The following is an 8,102-nucleotide window of genomic DNA, read 5'->3' on the forward strand; positions in this document are numbered from 1 at the left end:
CATTATGTCTTGTAACATCAGTGTATTGCAATTGAATTTAAACATTTCTTAATGGTTGATAATCGTGTTTAGTTTTGCATCCTCTGTTTTGAGATGATATGATATTTAATCAATGTAGTACATAAATTCAATTTTTAGTATGATAAAATCCAACACTATCAAATTAATTTGGTGGAGTTTGTACAAGAGTCCTAGAAATAAACCTTAAAATCACTTACAAATAGGAAAACCAACATTGATACACATAGTAACTACACGCTGGATTTCAATCGAACCGTATTTTTCGTCTGTCTTAGAGGCTAGGATCAACCTCAGAAACTTTACTTAAGAAAAAAAAATTTAATAAAAAAATAAAACCACAAAAAATAAGAGGAAAACCTGAAATTTAAGTAATTAAGGAGAAAAAGCTAATAAGTAATACTTCAAACACTTTTCAACATGATTATTAATACAATAAAAGTAGCAGAAATTTCTCAAAATCATAATACAAAAACTGTTCTCTCTTTAAACAGACTGAAAATACTAGAACCATCATATGGAACTCACCTTTATTTATCTATATCATCTAAAATACCAACAAACTCATCAAACCAACCAAAAAACTTAACCAGTTACTGATTTGATTATATACTACATCAATCATCAACACTCAATTGTAATTTAACATCAAAAACAATACGCTTCCCCTGCCGATATTGTAGTATAGCCCCTTCATTAACCTGGACTTCATAATAATCAATTAATCTATCAACTCCATTCTTAATAACACACTAGATCATCTTATTGTCATTAGCCTTAATCTTGAGTTTAGCTTTGAACTCATCATCATATAGTTGAAGCAGAGCATTAGTTGTTTTCCCGAGCTTGTGAAAATGTTTCCTAGCGAAATCTAGAGGAACATTCTGCAAAAAAAAAAATATAAAAAATAAAAAAAATAAAAAATAAAAACAAGTTATTAACACAACAAACAGAACAAAACAATAGGATTGACAGTCACATAGTATAAACAATCTACATGTATTTAAAGATATACAAACGAGACATACAATAATTTCCTGCGAATGATACGAATAAAAAAAAAAATGGAAAATTGCCCCTTCATATCTTGCTGACATAGCATTTGCCCAAGAATTTGCCTCTTTCATTGTCGGTGAAGATCCTTGTATCAAAGGCTTACAATCACGCCCACGCCTTGTATTGCAAACAGGACTTGTTCTCGGCATCCTTACGAAAATAACTAAAAACACACAAAAAAACACACACTGTAATATTGAATTTAATTTTTTTTAAAGGAACTTGTATTGTTGAATAAATTATACATTAGCTTATATATACAGAATATTAAACACTAAACCTATAACATAAATTTAGAAGTCATAAACGTTACATTAATGTTTGACTAGAAATGCATGAAATTAAGTGATTGTTAACTAAATGCATAATTGAAAATGCGATTAAATGCCATAATAAGAAAACGGCCAAAATAACTGGTTAGATGTGAACACAATCGATTGAATTCCTTCATACCATATCTTAAAATCACCACATTTTATAGAAAACCAAATAGCTTTATAACATACAACCATGTTTAGGTATTCCCCAAATTATCTTAATTTGTATTGAAAACTGTAAATCTTACTATGTCATTTTGACTAACCACATATTTTCCCATGTTGAAACTCAACTATTCAAAAGCACTAATCACTATATCCATTTGACTACCTCGTAAATCACTTTAAACATAATCAGAAATGCAATATTCAAAAGTAATCAATTCCACAGAAAAACAACAACAAAAAAAAATAAATTAAATATAAATTAAATAAAAAAACATTTAGTTCTTAACGCCCCTAATTTCATAGATAAAATATGAAATCATCAATTTTTCTAGCCCATTGTACATTTATAATATTAATTTCAATGCAAAAATAAGCAGCGTTTTGGAATCATCAATTCCTAAAAAAATCATAAACCTTAACCTCCTGAATTTGATAAATTTAATAACTACTCAACAATTTCAAAGAACAAATACACTAAATTGAGTAGATTTAATAAAATAAACAACTCAATTTCGCATTAAATCAACCCAACATGTTAACAATTATTGTAAAATATGAAATTAAAAACTCCAAAATCTATTAATTTACATAGCTGAGTCGAATGGCAAGAAGGTTGTTGGAGTGGAGCGTGGCTATGCTGTTGTTCGTGGGTGATGGTGGTGGATGGTAGTTGCGGCTTCCGGTGGAGCGGTGGCTGGTCGGAGCGGCGGCTAGTGGCACCTGTGTGGCAATTTCCATGATGTAGATTTTATGGACTAGAGACAAGAGTATTGTTAACATGTTAATGTTTTTAATTTTTTTCAGCTTTCAATTCCTTCGTTACAGCTGTTTATGTAAAATTTTCTTATTTTTCTTATATGTCATGTAATGGTCTAATAATGTGACACATGTGATGCAGGTTTGGTTGAGATAAACGTGGAGGTTGTTATTATGGATAACGATTTTGAAGGTGGGTCTGGAGGTGGCCATGACACTGACTCCCCTAGAATGTCTATTGATGAGATGGTCCAAGACGGTGATGGTTTAAACACACCAAATGGGTCTAATAACCAAAACTGTGCACAATATCTTACCCCAACCGAAACAATCGAGACAACAGAGACAGTTGTTGCTAGTAATCACGTGACTTTACTATCTTATGTTGAACCTCCTAAGGTTGGGATGGTTTTTAAGAGTTGGCAAGAGGTTGAGACTTATTACAAAACATCTGCCGAGCAAAAGGGGTTTGGTGTCACTAGGGTACAAGGTGTGTATTCTAAAGGAGAGGGAAGGGATCGAATTACAACCACTTGGCGGTGTGAATGTTGGGGAAGACCGGACATGAGGGAAATAAGGGAAGTAAAGAAGAGGTCCAAGGCTATGGGCGTGTATGGCACTGGCGGGGTAGTTTGTGGTATAGTGTGTGCTGACGAGCTGAGCAATCGTAAGCGGAAGTCAAAAAAATGTGAGTGTAAGGCGAAGATCTATGCTGGCATGAATCGTGAGGGGGAGTGGGTGATTAGGACAGTGGACTTGGAACATTTGAATCACACCCCAAATCTTGCAGATGCAAAGCTTGTCAAAGAGTATCGAATGAAGAAATTTACAACTAATGTTCGAAGGAAGTTGATGAAATTTTTCGATAAAGGTGTACCTGTGTCACAAATTCATGGTTGCTTGGCCAGTGACATTGAAGGGGAAGATGACTTAGAATATAGTCTAAAAGACCTGGCGCATGTGGTTTACAAGGCAAGGGAGCTGAAAATGGCCAGGGGCGATGCTGCAGCCATGATGTCTTGTTTTAAAAAAATGCAAGAGGGTAACTAGCATTTTTATCATGCACAAAGATTAGACCAACAGGGTAGGTTGAAAGATGTACTATGGGTAGATGCGCGAAGTCGTGCGGCTTATGAAGAATTTGGTGATGTTGTGTGTTTTGACGCTACATATTTGACAAATGAGTATGAATTGCCCTTTGTAAATTTCGTAGGTGTAAACCACCATAGACAATCTATATTGTTTGGTTGTGCATTGGTTTCTCATGAAAATTCTGACACTTTTGCATGGATATTTAAGGAATGGTTGTCATGTATGAATAACCGAGCCCCCGCTGCTATTCTCACAGACCAGGCTACGGCTATGAGGAAGCCCATTAAGGATGTCATGCCTTCGACGCGTCATCGATGGTGCATTTGGCACATAATGAGGAAAATTCCTGAAAACTTGGGAAATGTGAAGGGTAAGCTTTCTCAACTATATATTATTCTTTTATACACTTTCTATAGTTACGTTTACTCTTGATTACTTACTACTTTCAAGTGTTTTATTGTACAGTTGCAAAGACTTCAAGGGAGTGCTGAAGGCAATTGTGTATGAAAGTTTGAATGAAGAAGAGTTTGAGAGAAGGTGGACTGACCTACTTATTAATTTAATTTGAAAACTAATGATTGGTTGAAAGGGTTGTACAAGGAGCGGTATATGTGGGTCACCGCGTATATGAGAAATTATTTATGGGTAGGAATGAAGACTACCCAGCGTGTGGAGAGCATAAATAGTTTTTTTGATGGATTTGTCAATCGCCACACCAAATTATATGAATTTCCTATTAAGTATGCTCAGGCCATGGAGAAACGGGTGCATGATGAGACAGCTGCTGACGCGAATTGCAGTAAATATGTTCGGAGGCTAATTACTGGCTTCCCAGTTGAAAAGTTTTTTCAACGACTGTACACCGACACCAAGTTTCAAGAGGTATAAACTGAGTGTACTCGAATGATGTATTGTTATTGTATCGTGGAGAAGATGTTGGATGAAAATACAATTCAGTACGCAGTTGAAGACCGTGTATGGGTTGTGCCTGAAGGTCAGAGTGAGGAAATTTTTACTGATCGAAGGAAGTATTATTCAGCAACCTTTAACATGGAAACCAACAAGGTCTCATGTAACTGCAGGAGATTTGTTACTCATGGTATTATGTGCAAGCATGTGATGAGCATACTTGATCAGAATTGTGTGGTTGACATACTAGAAAAATATATTGTGAATCGGTGGCGCAAGGATATCCTAAGAAAACATACTAAAGTTCGTGTTTCTTACCACGACCCTAATACGAGTGTTGTTGTGAAAAGATACAATAAGTTGATGAGTGAGTTTGAAACACTGTGTGATGAAGCTGTTATGGTAAATAATGAAGCTATTGATTTGGTAAGTAGAGCTTTGTCGAGTATACGGGCTGAGGTGGAAAATTGCAAGATACTAAAGGCAGATGAATGTACTATCCTTTCTTTTCCAAACGATACAAACACTATATCCACTGTTGAGCAGACACAAAATGAAGTCGATCAAGTGAATGAATTTGATATCCACCTCACAGATTATTGTCCTCCACAATGTGATAGAATCATACAAGATCCACTGATAACAAATAAACCTCGAGGCCGACCGAAGGGCTCAAGACACAAGACTTTAGCTGAAATGGGCTTCAAGAAACCGGTGGTAAGGAAAAGGAATAGGTCGGTGGTCACCATTCACAGTGGAAAGGACAATGGAGAGGACATTGCCAAGGGATACAAGAAAAATGCATCGACCGTGGATAAGGCGTCAACAAAAGGCATCATCAAAAAACCTACAAACAAAGGAGTTGACACCAATCTCTCCAATGTCAACAACAAACCACCGGCCAAAAAAAAGGGTTGGAAAGGCGTCGATAAAAGGCACCACCAAAAACATTCCTCCAAACAAAGGAGGTGACACCAATCTCACCAATGTCAACAACAAACCACCGGCAAAGAAAAGGGTTCGAAAGGGTAAAAAGGTCCAAAAAGGCAAAAAATTTGGAAAAGGAATGGTTGGGACCACAAAGATCAACAACAATCTTAAAAACCCCATAAAACACAGGAAGGTAGTACCCCAACTCGGTAAATGGTTGATTAAGTAATTGTCAATTGTGGCCTTAAATTAATACCTTCTATATATGAAACCCACTAACGTTTTTCCATTACTGAGTTTTCAGGTAGTACCAAAGGTGAAACTGATTACTGAATTGGTCCCTTTGTCAAATTCAGATGGAAAGACCACTTATGTGTCATTCAATTACTTATCCATCCTTTATGCCCTTTATTCTTTGATTGTTTAACAGTTTTTCATAATAGCTACTGTTAATGCAGACAAAACGCAAGCGAACTAGTGGTAATCTATCAGCAGTTCCTCCTTCAAAGGCAGCAAAAGTTGGTTATCAACTAAGTCTCCGTTTAGTGTATTAATCAAGCTCTTTAAGTGTACTATTATTTTTAGTTTTTTTACTTTTATTTACTAGCTGGACAATATACCAAGTCTTTTGTTGTGTGTTTTATTATGTAGTTGACAATCTACTTTTATTTATTTTGATTGTGTAATTTCTTTATTAGATGTGTAAAACTAATTATTTTCTTCACTAGCTGAAACAACTTTTACACATCACTTTGGAGACTTACACAATGTCATGGTTGTTAACAGAATTACTTAGCATGTAAAACAATCACATAATTCCATCCTTAATAAGGCACCTAGGAAATGTAATGTTAAATTCTAGGGGGTTGTTGTATACCAAGGTAATGAATATTGTTTCTCCTGGTTGAATTCCTTCGGCCTGAATCATTTTGTCAATTCCATCCTTAATAATGCACGAAACAATTTTCCCCCCTTTGTCATATGCGATGCGCATTTTAGCCGTCCATACTTTGTCCGTGCAAACTTCAACTGATGTTGTGTCATCAAGCCCGGTGAAGTGATTTCGTGCAAATTCTACTGGTACATATTGCAATTAAACAAAACCATCAATTGACAATGAACTCAAACATTATACACGTAAATCACATATTTTTTATAAAACACATACCATCCTACCACATTTTATGTGGTGTTTTGTGAATGTTGCTTTGAACTCATGGAATCCGTCTCCAAGGACTTCCATTGGGACGAATTTCGTACTGTCTGCATCACTTCTCGTCCCATCATTCTCAATGATCACATGTGGGTCAACTATTGTTATTGCGTGGTCATTCCGCCAAATTCTAACCCTAAATAACCACTCCTGCCAATCCTCTATTTCAACCTCAATATAGTCACCAATTACAAGGCTACTAGACCTCACAAACTCACTCCAACCTTCCGTGATACGTGTTTCAACCCCTGTCTTCGTTCTCACTTCATGCATATGAACTACATATATCTTCTCTTCTGTGCCTCGGTGAAGTTTGAGTAAGCTATCACCGCCTTTCTTTTCTAGTAGATCTTTGATCTGCTTAGCCATCCGCTTTGATATAGGCTGTTATACACACACGTACTTATAACTATTGTACTTACTATTTCTATGAAAATTCAAAGAATTTATTAGTTTAGAATGCTAACCAGATAATGTTTCCTCCTACGGTCGAGGGTGAACGCACATCGTGTATTAATATGCCACATGTCCCCTAATTAACAAATATTGTAAAATTAAAACAATATTCATAGATCGCATCATTAATCAAACAAATCAATCGATCTAAGTAAACAACAATTTAATCTGATCAATTAAACAAGCAAAATTGAAATTCAACAATCAAACCGATCAATCAAAACATTCACCAAAATGCAGAAAATCAAAGTGAACATTACAAAATGAAATTAAGTCTTAAAATTACCTGAAATTGCAAGAGGTTTGAGGAGAGACAAAGTGACAGTGAGTAATCAGTCACCGACCGCAAGACAGATAAAAACCCCCACCTACGACGGCTTAGAAACCCTAGAGAGACAAAAAAATAAGGGGGAGAAAGAGAGAGAAAGCAGAGACGCGGTTGTGTTTAATACTTTTAGTATATAATCACAAGCCCCCAAATTACGGTAGCTAACATTACGGCCTACACATTTCTAGGTTAAATCAACCCTTAATTTTTCATTATCTAAGTTCGTATGTGGTCTTAATCAACTCAGATTACCAAAAAAATTCAACTATTTACGACTTTACATTTACACCACATTTCAAATTACAAATCAACCCACAAAACACATATCGAACCAAAACTACGAATTCTTTCAAACATTAGATCACAAATCAACACATTACCACATCAAAAATTAATACACCTAATTCAAAAGCTACTCATTCCCACAAATCTGACTATTTTCGAAACATGCCTCAGACGGCTGAAATTAGCGAAATAGCAATCACGAAACCACCATTAACTAACAACTAGTACTAAACCATCATTACTTTAGCTAAAATAGATTTGCATTTCACACGCAGCATTGCATTTGGGAAAATCCTTAATATCAATTCAAAACTTTGAAACATATATACTGAACAATCAATTGAATACATATGCAATTAGATTTACTCACCTCTTTGTATCACGCCGAATTGCTAAGGTTCTATGAGGTCAGGCCGCCGGGAGTACCGGAACAATTGAACCCTGATTTGTATGTCGGTGATTGTTTCACCGATGTTTCGCCTTCTCACCTACAAAGACAAAGGAAGGTATTTTTTGGGTATAATTATGTTTTGTTATTTTCATTACCATAGTTCAGTTTTAACATAGAAATATG

General features: G+C 35.5%; 1 long non-coding RNA gene across 1 annotated transcript; it reads right to left on the reverse strand.

Annotated features, from left to right (window-relative positions):
* Nucleotides 1-460: 460 nt before the first annotated feature.
* Nucleotides 461-2,481, reverse strand: LOC145563876 (uncharacterized). Its single transcript, XR_014094649.1, has 2 exons — nt 1,047-2,481; nt 461-902 (listed from the first exon to the last, which is right to left on the reverse strand). It is a non-coding gene; the product is annotated as an uncharacterized LOC145563876 (long non-coding RNA).
* Between the last annotated feature and the right edge of the window lie 5,621 nt (nt 2,482-8,102).

Source organism: Chenopodium album, chromosome 10 (assembly GCF_948465745.1).
Source record: "Chenopodium album chromosome 10, dcCheAlbu1.1, whole genome shotgun sequence".
In the NCBI taxonomy this organism is placed as follows: domain Eukaryota; kingdom Viridiplantae; phylum Streptophyta; class Magnoliopsida; order Caryophyllales; family Amaranthaceae; genus Chenopodium; species Chenopodium album.